General features: G+C 49.6%; 1 long non-coding RNA gene across 1 annotated transcript; it reads right to left on the reverse strand.

Moving 5' to 3' along the window:
• Nucleotides 1-2802: 2802 nt before the first annotated feature.
• On the reverse strand, nucleotides 2803-11524 carry LOC142219274 (uncharacterized). The gene is made up of 3 exons (XR_012717543.1): nucleotides 11014-11524; nucleotides 9569-9708; nucleotides 2803-2987 (listed from the first exon to the last, which is right to left on the reverse strand). It is a non-coding gene; the product is annotated as an uncharacterized LOC142219274 (long non-coding RNA).
• Nucleotides 11525-14450: the final 2926 nt, after the last annotated feature.

Here is a 14450-nt window from a genome sequence, read left to right on the forward strand (position 1 = left end):
CAGCAAAAACTGGGGGTACAAGCTAAGGCATGGACTGGGGTGATGTCTAGGGGCAAAAGCAGTGTGGATGTGGAGGCAAGCTAAGCAGGGAAAAAGGTGGCTAGAGGCAAAGGGATGTCCAGAGGCAGAAGACAGCTGCATGACAGAAGCTAGACCTGAGCCAGCAAGGCCCAAGATGCCCTCTTTTCTAGCTTCCTTAGAAAAATTCCCCCATCGAGGCCACGTTCCTCGCTGGGGGAGATCATTTCTAAATGTATAGGTCGAGGACAAACTGAGTGTGGTTTACACACTTTGCAATGCGACTCCCCATCTCCCAGGCCTTTCATTCCAGGCTAAAGTACAGCACAACCCACCCACATGCCCAAGGCTTCAACGGACTCATCTCAAAAATTCTGGCCCAGGAGATGTTGGGGTCCCGGCTTGTGGACACTCTGCCCTTTTTGGGCCTGCTGGCTACTGCGCCACCTCACTGTGCCGTCCACACCAGCACTTTTCCCCAAACATGAGGCGGTCCCTAAGTTCAGCGCTTTGCCCAAAAGTTCCACGTGACCAGCTATGAATGGACAAGTGCATGTGGACAGGGACGCTAACTTTTAATTTTGGCACAGTGGTTGAATGTAGTTGAGGCGTGGACCGGGTCACAAAATGTGGTGGACTGACTTGTCTCCCCACACAACATTCCTGGGAGGAGGGCTGAAACACCACCCTCCTCCTCCGCTGTTAGATTGACCCCAGCTACGAGCTGGAAACGCAGCAACACTGGTGTGGGGAGACATCAGCAGGCCGGGCTGAAGCTCATCAGCTTTTGGGACGGACAGCACACTGCCTCTGAGGTCAGGGATGCCATCCTGGATGAGATGGCAATTTGTTTATCCCCGCTGCCCCTGGGGCCAGGCTTTTTTGTCTTGTTGGAGGGCTCTGGAGCTTGCCAGCCTCCAACACGTTCCATGCCTGGCCCACGTGTTCAATCTAGTGGTGCAACGATTTTTAAAAACATACCCCAAATTAGCAGAGATAAGGGTGAAAGTGGGGCACTTGGACACCCACTTTCCCAAGTCTACAGTACCTGGAGCTAGCCGCAATACACTCCAGCAAGGCCTACATCTGCCTGAAGCACCTACTGTTGTGCGAGGTCACCACACGCTCAAACCCTAGATACCGTATGTTGAGCAGGGTGTGTGAGCAGCAGAGACCTTTGATGGAGTACCAGCTACAAAACCCAAGGGTTCCTCAGAGTCAGCTCCCTCACTTTCTGCACCATGAGTTTCCATGGGTGGCAGAGTTATGGCTAGAGGCACAGGCATGGATAGGGGTAATGTGTAGGGGCAAAAGCAGTGTGGATGTGGAGGCAAGCTAAGCATAAAAAACTGGGGGTAAAAGCAGAGGCATGGACTGGGGTGATGTCTAGGGGCAAAAGCAGTGTGGATGTGGAGGCAAGCAAAACAGGGAAAATGGTGGCTAGAGGCAAAGGGATGTCCATAGGCAGCAAGGGCAAAGATGCAAAACTCTCCCCTGTTTCAAGAATTTTCCTGACTTGTCTCCCCACAAAACATTCCTGGGAGGAGGGCTGAAACCCCACCATCCTCCTCCTCCGCTGTTAGATTGACCCCAGCTACGAGCTGGAAACGCTGCAACACTGGTGTGGGGAGACGTCAGCGGGCCGTGCTGAAGCTCATCAGCTTGGGGGCCAGACAGCACACTGCCTACAAAGTGAGTCATGCCATCCTCGATGAGACGGCAATGTGGTTTTGGCCACTGCACCTGGGCCCAGGCATGTTGTCATGTGTGATAATGGCCGTAACCTGGGATCGGCTCTGTAGCTTGGCAGCCTGCAACATATTCCATGCCTGGGCCACGTTTTTAACTCATTGCTGCTAATTTTTTTAAAAAGGTACCCCAATGTTCCTGAGCTACTGGTGAAAGTGTGGCGCTTGTGCGGATAGTTTTTAAAGTCTATAGTTGCCGCTGCTAGCCTCTATGCACTCCTACAACGCCTGTACCTGCTGGAACAACGGCTGTTGTGCGACGTCTCCACACTGCTGGCACTAAACATATCATGTGTTGAGCAGAGTGTGTGAGCAGCACAGACCTTTGATGTAGTTCCAACTCCAAAACCCTCGGGTTCGTCAAAGTCAACTCCCTCAGTTGCTCAACCATGAATGGCCATGGGTGGCAGACTTATGTGAAATCCCATCCCATCCATTGCACTGGACACGAAACATTAGCATGCGCTCAGCACAACTCCGGATATGGTAGCTGCGTTAAGCAGGGTGCAGGGTACAACACAGACCAGGCCCGAGCACCAGGAACAGGTGTTAGAAATACTGCAGCATCCGCCATTTCCTTCCAATTTTGGGGTTTTGGACCCGCCACCGACTTGTCTGGACCTAAGTGGGGATCATGAGACACAGTTGCCATCAGGGCAAGCTGTGGTCATGTGCGGTTTGCAGTAAGGGGGCAGTGCGCAATTGGAAGAGGAGTTGGTGGATGACGAGGCCACCGACACCACATGGACAGGGGTGATGTCTAGGGGCTAAAGCAGTGTAGATGTGGAGGGAAGCTAAATCAACAAAAAACCTGGGTAGAAGCAAAGGCATAAACTGGGGTGATGTTTAGGGGCTAAAGCAGTGTAGATGTGGAGGGAAGCTAAGCAGCAAGACCAGGCGGAATGTGGTACAACTACAAAAGGGGGACCTCCTCCAACGGCAGTTAACCCCAACGTACAATAAAACTCTGACGCACTCTTGGATGGTAAAATAGTGGGGGTCGGCCACAGCTTTATTAAACTATAAACATATCGGCAGGCCCTGCTATCCCCCTCCCCTTTACTCTTTGACCAAGCGCGTCACCGGAATGCCCCGCCACCGCCTGCGGTGTGCATGTGTATGATGTTCAACGGGTGACGCGCTCCATCTTCTACCACCGATGACCAGAAGGGGAAGGGAGAGGAAAGGCGCAAGGTCCCGCCAACATGCAAGCTGTGACACCTGAAAAAACAAACCGGAATAAATAACAAGGCAAAGAAACAACGAAAACAATAAATAATAAACAACCGTAATAACGGAAAGAGAACAAACAAGAGTGGGGAGGGCGGGAGGGAGCACGTCTTGTTCCGACGCTGGCGGGGATCCGAAAGGAAGTCCCCGCCCAGCGCCGGAAATTACATCAGACGCGTAAACACCGCCTCCTCCGAAAACCCCGCCCCGGTCAGCAACAGCCGCCGGGAGGGGAAAAAGGAGGAAGGGGGGGGGGGGGGAGCCACACGCCCGGTCAAGACCCGGACAGCTTAGGCAGCCGTCCGGGTCACAAAACAGTGGGTAGAAGCAAAGGCATGCAAAACTCTACCCTGTTGGAAGACTTATTCCTAGGTCTGGAACACGTTAATGCCCCCCCCCCCCCCCCCCTGGACAAATTACTGCCACTCAGGGGCCTAGTGTCACCAGGAGGGACAAGTATAGGCGCATGTTGTGGGAATACCTGGCCGACACCAGCTCTGTCCTCTCCGATCCCTCTGTGCTCTACTGCCTACACTTATTTTTTCATCTTTTTTTTCTGCACTGCACATCTCTTGCCTACTTCCTTTGGGATCTTAGAAGTGGTGGTCCACTTCCAAAGGTGGTAATTTCAGGGCTGGAGTTGTCAATAGACAGTGTAACGGGAGTAGCTGAGGTATTGCTGTCTTAACCACTTTTTGGCACAAAATTAACTTCCAAAGCCAAGTATGGTGCAAGTATATGATGCAAGGACACCTACACACCTATCTCTGACACATTGGGGAGTTCACCCTCATGCGCCCTTTTGGCCTGCACCATCATGCGCCTCTTCCCAGCCACTCCACATCTCCCAAGCTTTTCATTGCAGGCAGAAGTACAACACAACCCACCCCCATGCCCAAGCCTTTAACGGCCTCATCGATAAACTGCTGGCCCTGGAGATGTTGGTGTTTGTTTATGCTTCTGGATACCCAGGCCTTCCGTCAGCAGATGGCAGCTGGGGCACCTCCCTATGCTGGGCCTAGCCGTTACTACTTCTCTTAGTGTGCTGTCCCTGCCTTGCGCCTGCATGTGTCCCATAACATCAGTCGGGCCCAGAGCTCTGCGCTTTGCTGCAAGGTCCACTTGACCACCGACACATAGACAAGCGCCTGTGGTCAGGGATGCTGCAGTGCTTATCTTTAATGACAGGCAGGGTGAATGTGGTGGAGTCTGGTCCCCGGGTGCAAACTGGGGTGGCCTATCTCCTCTCCCAGGCCAAAATTCATGGCAGGAGTAGACTGAAACCCTACGATGCTGCAACCTCCACCCCAGCTACTAGCGGCAAACACTGTAACACTGGCGTGGGGAGATGTCAGCAGGCCGTGCTGAAACTGATCAGCTTGGGGGATAGATAGCACAGTGCCTCCGAGGTCAGGGATGCCATCCTGGCTGAGATGGCATTTTTTTTCCCTGCTACACCTGGGGCCTGGCATTTTTGCACCTGTGATAATGGCTGGAACCTGGTAGCAGATCTGGAGCTTGCCATACTCAAACACGGTCCACGCATGGCCCACGTTTTTCAACTTGTTGGTGCCATGTTTCTTTGAAACCTACACCATTGTGCCTGATATACAGGTCAAAGTGGGGCCATTTTCGTAAGTGAGAACTAGCCTCTGCTAGGCAGAAAACATTCAGAGCACACTCCTCTCATCTTCGCACCGTTGGCTGGCGGAGGAAGACGAGGGGGTTGGAGTGGCATCTGATGTCCCTGTCCCACACGAGGCTAGAGGGTGCACTTCAGTGCATCCCATTGCTTCACTACAAATGGTGTGAAGGGGAGTGGAAAATGGAGAGTGACCCTTACAGTTGGTGCCAGCAAAGGCATGCCAAGTAACACACTGGCACACATGGCTGACTTCATCTTGGGTTGCTTTTCAACACATATTTCACATCATGAAGAACAAATAATACTGGATTTTTACAAGCCTCGAAACCCGGTCTAGGTCTAATGTCTGTTCCTTTCTTATATTAGGGGAGAGGGAAAAAAAATTACTTCAGTGATACGTTTAGCGTACTTAGACTGACTATTAATGTGTATCCCACTTAGTGTTGTTAGGGTTACACACCGTCACAACCTGGCTAAAGCTTCTATAGCTGTTAATAAAGTCAACATAACTTTACGGTATCCAAAAAGACAGCTGGTACTGACCGAGAGCAAGACAAATGTCAACCAAAGCTGTGAGCTCTGAACACCCACAGTGACTTTGGCGTCATCATCATTATAAGGGAGCGGGTGGTAATAAATAACTTGGCAGTGCCTAAAACCCAAAAAGCTTATACAACTATATTAACATTAAGATACACAAATGACACTTTTCAGTAGCATGTCATGAGACAAGCTGATAAGATCTTCCTGTGTGCAGTGCTATTTGAAAGTTAAACGCTGCCTTTATTTTAATTCTGGAGAAGGTGGAGACATTAGATTTAGAACATGTTGTCTTCATTGTCCAAATCCTCTATATAGGTAATGTGTTTTTCGGGCCGAGCTGTCTGGGAACGAGCTGGTGCAGCACTGACAACCTGGGTGAATATGGCAAGAGCCTGAGATGTAGGGTGAATGAATCCCCAAATTATTTGGGGAATTTCCACTCAGAAACTGGCACTATATACCAGTAGCAAAAATTGGGGGTGCACGTAACCCCAATATATTCTTTGAATTCCCAGTCAGACAATGGCACTATATGGCAGTGGCAGGACTTGAAGGTATTTATAACCCCAATATATTCTTTGAATTCCCAGTCAGACAATGGCACTATATGGCAGTAGCAAAAATAGTGGGTGTATATAGCCCCAATTCTATTGCTAGGGGACTTGCATGGTATTTCTGGGGTGAAGGTGGGGGGGGGGCACACCGTTGGAACGGGGATTTGGGGTGTATATATGGGGTATACGGGAATACACTGTCAGTGTATTCCATTCAGGATCCTGGGAAAGCTGGGTTGCGGCGATTGAGCCCGTCAGTGCCACGTTACACTGACAAGATTCTCCCTGGAATTTAGCTCTTACAAGAGCTGTTGGTTGTCTTCTCCTTCCTATCCTAGCCTGTCCCTGCCTACCCAGAATCTAAGCCCTAGCTAACTGGACGGAAACCTCCGTCCCCGGTGAATTGCAAGCTCAGAATGACGCGAACCTGGGCGGCGCTGTTCTTTTAAATTAGAGGTCACATGTTTTCGGCAGCCAATGGGTTTTGCCTACTTTTCTCAACGTCACCGGTGTCGTAGTTCATGTCCCACCTACCCTGCGCTGTTATTGGAGCAAAAAAGGCGCCAGGGAAGGTGGAAGGGGAATCGAGTAATGGCGCACTTTACCACGCGGTGTTCGATTCGATTCGAACATGCCGAACAGCCTAATATCCGATCGAACATGAGTTCGATAGAACACTGTTCGCTCATCTCTAGCCATCACTAGTGGTGTCCTGTAACATGTGGATGGAGCTTGGACAAATAAAGTTAGCCTGAAAAGAGATCATATCATGTGGGGTAATATGGGAGCGGGGACAGAGGAGGGTTAAAATTTGGGGATTCTAATTATAGTATGGAAGGGTTTACATTAGAAATTGTGATAGGCCTGTCTGAAAAGATGTGTCGTTAGTTTGCATTTGAAACTGTAGAAATTGGGAGTTAATCAGATTGTCCGGGGTAGAGCATTCCAGAGAAGTGGTGCAGCTCGGGAGAAGTCTTGTGTACGAGCGTGGGAGGTTCTGATAATAGGGGAATGTAAGTATTAGGTCATTGAGTGAGCGGAGAGCACGGGTTGGGCGGTAGACAGAGATGAGGGAGGAAATGTAGGGAGGTGCGGCATTATGGAGAGCCTTGTGGAGGAGGGTGATAACTTTATATTTTATTCTATAATGAATAGGCAGCCAATGTAGCGACTGGCACAGACCGGAGGCCTCGCTGTAGCGTCTAGCCTGATAGGTGAGCCTGGCCGCTGCATTCAGAATAGATTGTAGAGGGGAGAGTTTAGTGAGGGGAAGACCGATTAGTAAGGTGTTACAGTAGTCAAGGCGAGAATGAATCAGAGCGACAATAAGTGTCTTTAGTGTATCTCTGGTGAGGAAAGGGCGTATTCTGGAGATGTTTTTGAGGTGGAGGTGACATGAACGTGCGAGTGATTCAATATGAGGGGTGAAGGAAAGGTCTGCGTCAAACATGACCCCGAGGCAGCAGGCATGCTGCCTAGGAGTTATAGTAAGGCCTGACACTGCAATGGATATATCAGGGACAGATCTGTTAGATGGTGGAAACAGTAGTAGTTCAGTCTTAGAGAGATTTAGTTTCAGATAGAGCGAGGACATGATATTAGAGACAGCAGAAACACAGTCACTAGTATTCTGTATGAGTGCAGGGGTGATGTCACGGGAAAATGTGAATAATTGGGTGTCATCAGCATAAAGATGGTACCTGAAGCCAAATCTGGCGATGGTTTGTCCAATGGGGGCTGTGTAGAGAGCAAAGAGCAGGGGGCCTAGGACCGAGCCCTGGGGAACCCCAACAGCAAGGGAAAGAGGGGAAGAAACAGAGCCCGCAAATGATACACTGGAAGTGCGGTCTGAGAGATAAGAGGAGAACCAGGAGAGCGCAGTGGCGTTGAGGCCGACTGAGCGGAGCATAGGGAGCAGGAGATGATGATCAATAGTGTCAAAAGCTGCAGAGAGGTCCAGAAGAATAAGAAGAGAAAAGTCGCCATTGGATTTTGCCATTAGGAGATAATTGGAGACTTTTGCGAGAGCCATTTCAGTAGAGTGCAGAGCGCGGAAACCAGATTGTAAGGGGTCAAGCAGAGAGTTAGCAGAGAGATAACGGATTAACCGAGAATAAACCAGGCGTTCCAAAAGTTTAGAGATGAAGGGCAGGTTAGAGAAGGGTCGATAGTTAGCAGCACAGGACGGGACCAAGGAGGGTTTTTTCAATAGCGGAGTTATAACAGCATGCTTGAAGGAGGATGGGAGGATTCCAGAAGAGAGAGAAAGAGAGAGGTTAAATATTTTAGTAAGGTAAGTCGTGACAGCAGGCGACAGAGGTTGGAGAAGGTGCGAGGGGAAGGGGTCACTACTGCAGGTTGTGGGGGAGATGAAGAAAGTAGCTGAGAGACTTCCTCTTCTGTAACAGGTTGAAAAGATGAGAAAAGACAGTCTGAAGTGCGGTTGGTGAGGGGATCAGTACTATGGTAGGTGATGGGATCAATGCCACCTGGGGCTTGGGCAGTTATTTCCTGATGGATCTTATCAATTTTATCATGGAAATACGTGGCCAGGTCATCAGCACTAAGGACTGTGAATGGCGTCTGCACCTTGTCTTTGAGTAAGGAGTGAAAAGTGTCAAAAATTCTTTTAGGGTTGCTGGAGAGAGAGAAGAGATGAGGGCGGTGAAGTAGAGTAAGAGAACGATCTATGTAATCTTTGTGCAGGGCCAGCTGAGACGTAGTGAGGTCATTATGAGATTTAATTGAAGGATATGCGCTTTCTAGAGTAGAGACTCGACTGTCTATATGATGAAGTGCTGCTCTAATATCCTGAAGTTGCTGAAGAACTGGGTCTAGGGCGGCTGACAGAGCTTGTTGTAGAAATGTTCTTAAGAAGGTGCTATCCTCCAGGCGGTCCTGGTCAGTATTACTCTCAGCATCCGAGTCATCACCTGTGTCAGGCTCCCTATTGTGGTCAGGCGCCATTTTCAGCGATCCGGCGGGAGATTGTCGATTTTTCTTTCTAAGATACTTTTGCAAGTCACTTTGGAGTTTAGTTTGATTGGGAGTACCAGCGAGGTCTGTGCCTTTGTCTTTATTGGGTTTAACCATCTTGATGGATGCAATATAAGTGAGGGAGAGGGACAAGGTCAAGACTATAACATCTAGCAAATAGAGAGCATCAGTCTAAATGGCAACATAGACAAGAGTGTTCTTGGAGATTCACTTAGGTACAGGGAGGGGAGAGGTCCCCCAATATCAATAGGTAAGGTTGACAATCTCAGCGTCTAGGCAGACAGTCGTCCTCTGCAAGCGAGGTATCAGGTATAATTGGGTTCTACGTCTCTTAGTGCAGTAGTGGGGATGATATTCCTGTAGGTAAGACAGCCTTTCCCAATCTTAACTGCTATGACTAATCCACAGGGGAGGTTCGAATGAGACCCTGTTAGAGAAAGCAGCAGGGGGCTGCAGGGGAGGGCAAGAAAGCCCAGGTGTGGGAGAGCGGAAAGAATGCAGAATAGCTCTAGCCGAGGACCGTAGATATCGAGGGTCAGGGACACCACTTATCGGATATTAATGTAAAACTTTCCGGAGAGGAGATATAGGAGAGGAGGATAGCAGAAGGGTTTATTAAAGCAGACAAGGCTGGAGGACCTGATGGTATAAGCGCAAGAGTTCTTAAAATGTGCAGTGACCAGCTAGGTGGTATTATTACACACATGTACAATATGAGTCTAAAGCTGGGAGTGGTACCTCGACTGTGGAAAACATCTTGCGTGGTGCCAGTCCCAAAGAAACCCAACCCGATGGACTACAATGACTACCGACCCGTAGCACTGACATCTCACCTGATGAAGGTCCCAGAGAGAACCTGACACACCTACGCCCCCTAGTGAGCTCCGCTCTGGACCCCCTCCAGTTTGCCTATCGGCCGGGCATTGGGGTAGATGACGCCATCATCCACCTTCTTCGTAGAGTTCTCTCTCACCTAGAGAAACCAGGGAACACTGTGAGAATAATGTTCTTCAATTTCTCCAGTGTGTTCAACACCATTCAGCCAGGGTTCTGAGGGAAAAGCTGAACCTTGGTGGAGTGGAACATCACCTGTCCAACTGGACCCTAGACTACCTGACAACCCGCCCTCAGTATGTGAGAGCCCAGGACTGTGTGTCTGACACTGTGATCTGTAGTACGGGGGCACCACAAGGTACAGTTCTTGCCCCATTCCTCTTCACACTGTACACTGCTGACTTCAGGCACAACTCATCCAGCTGTTACTTACAGAAGTCCTCCGATGTCTCTGCTATAGTAGGTCTTATCACTGATGGCGAAGATAGGGAATACAGAGACTTAAACCGGGATTTTGTTGAATGGTGCCAGCAGAACCAGCTCAGGATTAATGCTGGGAAGACCAAGGAGATGGTGGTGGACTTTGGGAAACAGAGGAGTGCTCCGACCCCGGTGGAGATCCAGGGGACATGCATTGAGATAGTCAGGACCTATAAGTATCTGGGTGTGCTCCTCAATAATAAACTAGACTGGGCTGATCACCTGGAGGCGCTGCACAGAAAGGGTCACAGCAGACTCCACCTGCTCAGGAGGCTGAGGGCCTTCGGAGTCCATGGGGACACTTCTTAGGGCTTTCTTCAACTCTGTGGTTGCTTCAGCCATCTTTTTCGGTGTGCCCTGCTGGGGGTGCAGTCCGTCAACCAGGGAAAGAAACAGACGTGACAGGCTGATCAGGAGGGCCAGCTCTGTCCTGGGGAGCCCCCTGGACCCAGTACAGGTGGTGGGTGACAGAAGGATACTGTCTGTGGTGACCTCCATGCGGGAGAACAAATCCCACCCCATGTATGGGACCTTGATGGGACTTGGCAGCACTGTAAGTGACCGTCTGCTTCACCCCAAGTGTGAGAAGGAGCTATTGCAGTTCCTTCCTTCCAACCGCGACCGGGCTGTATAATCTACATCAGACCAAGCGAAGAGCATTCTGCGCAGAGAACTAATGATTATGACGATGACCATGAAGCCTTCCTTCTTTCTCTTCCGTTCCTTAGCTGCCATGGACTCCTAGTATATCTTCTCTTCTCAGCATATGTGTGTCTGCGTCTGTATTATATTACTGTGTATTATCCTGTATTACTAGGCTGCTGTAACATGCTGGAATTTCCCTAATGTAGGACTATTAAAGGATTATCTTATCTTATCTTATCATAGGTCCTCAAGTGCAGATTAATGTGGCCTGCTACTGTTTCCAACTCCAGGGGAAGGGAGAAATGCAGATTCGGCTCACCTCCATGTCAGGATACGAGTGGGTTAAGCTGAAGGGCAGCTGCAGGCGTCTCAGTGTAGTTGGTCTGTAGCTGCTGCTTCATGCAGAGAGGCAGGCTGCGGTCCAAGATGGGTAGGTCTGGAGCTGGGCGCAAATCACAGCCGGATAGCTGTCCGGCAAGTCACACCCCTTCTTCCGGATCTGGGTTCTGCGTAGAAGTCACATCAGGGGCCGGCCCTTACACTTTAGGCTAGGGATCCTAGTGAGGCCTACTCAAAATGGCTGCCGGGTCTGGGAGAAGAGATCCAGAATCTGAGGTTCCGTACCTCGAAATACCTCCTCTCCAGGCTGCTCCAGAACCAGAAGCAGCTGTGATGTCGTGGGAGATGTCTCCTGCGCTCCGCAGGCCGTGGTGACTCCAGAAGAAGGCAGGCCGCAAAAACAAAATCAGCTGCCCGGTAAATTAAGAGAGCTGGATGAAGGCAGTAAGTGGCTGGAACGCGCCAGAGGTCCTCTCCTGGGTCGGATGAGCGGTCCAGAGCTGCGAGGGACTACGCCGGGAGCTGGAACAAGTCGGGAGCAGGTAAGTCCAAAAACAAGATGGCGGCCGGGTCCTGTGGGACAGAAGGCCGCAACAGTTTATATCCTCAGGAGCGCTGTAAAAGTGTGAAATAACACCCCAAAATAGCAGACAGAGGCTTGGAGGAGAGCCTCGGGGTTGTTATCTGTATGGATGGCTGAGATCACCGCCGGTAAGAAACGGATGAAAGTGTCCAAGTCAGGAGCTCACAGCAGATGCGACCGCTCTGGTTGCCGGCTAGCCATGCCCCCTCCCCCTCCCACAGTATATCTATCCCTGTCTCACAGTCACATAGTTCACAGTCTCATATGAACCGAATCTGAAATCCCCCATTCATATGAAGCGGAGGTCACCTGATTCAGCCAGCCAATTACTTTTTCTGACTTTTTTTTACGACGCCGCTGTTGTCGTAGTTCCTGTCCCACCTCCCCTGCACAGTTATTGGTGAAAAAAGAAAAAGCGCCAGGGAAGGTGGGAGGGGATACAAATTTTTAGTGCGTTTGCCGCGTGGTATTCGATTGGAATGGAATATCTTGAGCAGCCTGAATACCAATTCGATGGAACGCTGTTGGCTCATCTCTAATCCCTACTGATCCCTTAGACTGTTAGGACCCCACAGATCAACTGTTTCTCGGAGCAGGCAAATCCCATTATTGTTTAAATGTGGGGCGCTGCTTATTCGCTGTGTTCTTACAACCGCACTTGTGGGTACTGTAGTTGTACCCTGTTCAAGTGTATGAGATGCCGCTGCAGCACCCATAACCATTTCAAACAAGAATATGTTGTAGGGAGGGGCCCCAGTCAGTAGAACATCCCGTCAGAGGGCCCCCGCATAATATAGTGCCATGCTTAAGTGATATGCCGGGTATTTGGGAGCCACCGCCAAAGGACTGCGAGACAGCACCTGGAATTTGGGACTGTTCTGCTGTATTCAGGAGGGCCGAGAGGGCTCCCTCGCTGCCATAGGGTACAGTTCGGGTTCACTAGTTGTCCTATATTTAAAGTAGTTCTGTGCACAATCCTTTTGGGTGATGTTATTCAGCTCCTGCATATGATGTACAGCATTACCTAGAATCGAACAGGAGGGCTGGTGGAGGATGGAGCAATTGGGGAATATATCATTGCCTGTCAGCCATTGCCTGTTGGAATAATCCAATCGGTATTGGCCTAATGGTCATCAGTCTTTGGGGACGGCATTATGTGGTGCGGAACAGGTCTGTGTAAAATGTAGAGGGGTGCAGCATAAGGCGCGGGGCGCCGTACCAGGCGAGACGACGTAGCAGCATACTGCACTATTTTGCCTTTTCTTTTTTTTTTCTCCCCTTATTCTGCAGATGACACCTTCTGTACGTAAACCTGAGCTGTAAAGCCGGAGGAGATATAGGCAGTGACGGTGACGGCTCCTACAGGTTTATGTTTGTGTAAAGACAGTCACCACTATTACAATATTGTCTGACCCCTGTATAAGCAATGCCGCCCCTGCTACCTCTTGTGCCACCCCCTTTACCTCACAGATTGTAAGCTCTTGCGAGCAGGGCCCTCAGTCCCATTGTGTGACGTGACTATTTCTTTGTAATGCATTTTTCTCTCTGTATTTGAACCCTACAAGTTGTACAGCGCTGCAGAATACGTTGGCACTATAAAAATAAAATGTATTATTCTATTATTATTCATCATCTGTTTTCCCTTAGTCCTAACAACAGCACAAGCTCCTTTTAGTTCATTCTGTTCATGCCCCTCTTCATGGGGCGTGTAGCACAGCGTCGGATGAGTACGCAAGGCAGAGTGTCAGGAGATGAATATGAAGAGGGGCGTGAAGAGAATTAAGAACTAAGGGGCGGCGAGAGGTTATGACGTGGGGGTGCTCGGAGCAAGAGGGGCAATCCCCCTGAGTTCCATGAGCGGGATTTGCATACTGCAATAAACAGATTTTGACAGAAACAGCAAAGAGGAGAAGAAGAGACTGGAAGGTGGGAGTAGAATGGCCTTTTTAACCCCTTCCCGACATGCGCCGTAATAGTACGGCGCATGTCGGGTCTGTAACTATGGCGACCGCTCGGGAGCCGGGCGGCCGCCATAGCCGCCGGGTGTCTACTGCTTTAAGGCATTAACCCCTGCGGCGCCACGGTCAAAGGCGCCGGAGGCGCCATTTTTCCGGCGACGCATGGGCGCCGCCATTTTGCCGGTGGTCGCCTGCTCCTGGAGCATGCTCCAGGGCCGACGTCACGTTGGCATGACAGCCGGGAGCCTTTACAAGGCTCCCAGGCTTGTCTGCAAATGCTCTCTTTTGCAGGCTGGTCTATGCAGCCTGCAAAAGAAAGGATGATTTTTTGCTTTAGCATTGCAATGCATTAGTGATCAGACCCCCTGGGGTTCAACGCCCGTAGGGGGTCTAATAAATGGGAAAAAAAATCAAATAAATAAAGTTAAAATAAAAATAAAATATTAATAATAAAACATAAAAAGAATTACAAATTCAAATCACTCCCCTTTCCCTAGAACACATATAAAAGTAGTTAAAAACTGTGAAACACATACATGTTAGGTATCCCCGCGTCCAAAATTGCCCGCTCTAAAAATCTATAAAAATATCTTTCCTGTTCGGTAAACGCTGTAGCGGGAAAAATAGTCAAAAGTGCCAAAGTGCCGTTTTTTTTTTTTTCCAGTGTTTTGATTCTGATATAAATTGGAATAAAAAGTGATCAAAGCAATAACATTTCCCGAAAATGGTAGAACTAAAGAGTACACCCGGCCCCGCAAAAAAAGACGCCATACACATCTCTGTACACGGACGTATAAAAAAGTTACGGCTGTCGGAATATGGCGACTTTTAGAAAAAAACAAAACAGTTTTGGAATTTTTTTTAAGGGGTCGAAAT

This window comes from Leptodactylus fuscus, chromosome 10 (genome assembly GCF_031893055.1).
Source record: "Leptodactylus fuscus isolate aLepFus1 chromosome 10, aLepFus1.hap2, whole genome shotgun sequence".
NCBI classification, from domain to species: Eukaryota; Metazoa; Chordata; class Amphibia; order Anura; family Leptodactylidae; genus Leptodactylus; species Leptodactylus fuscus.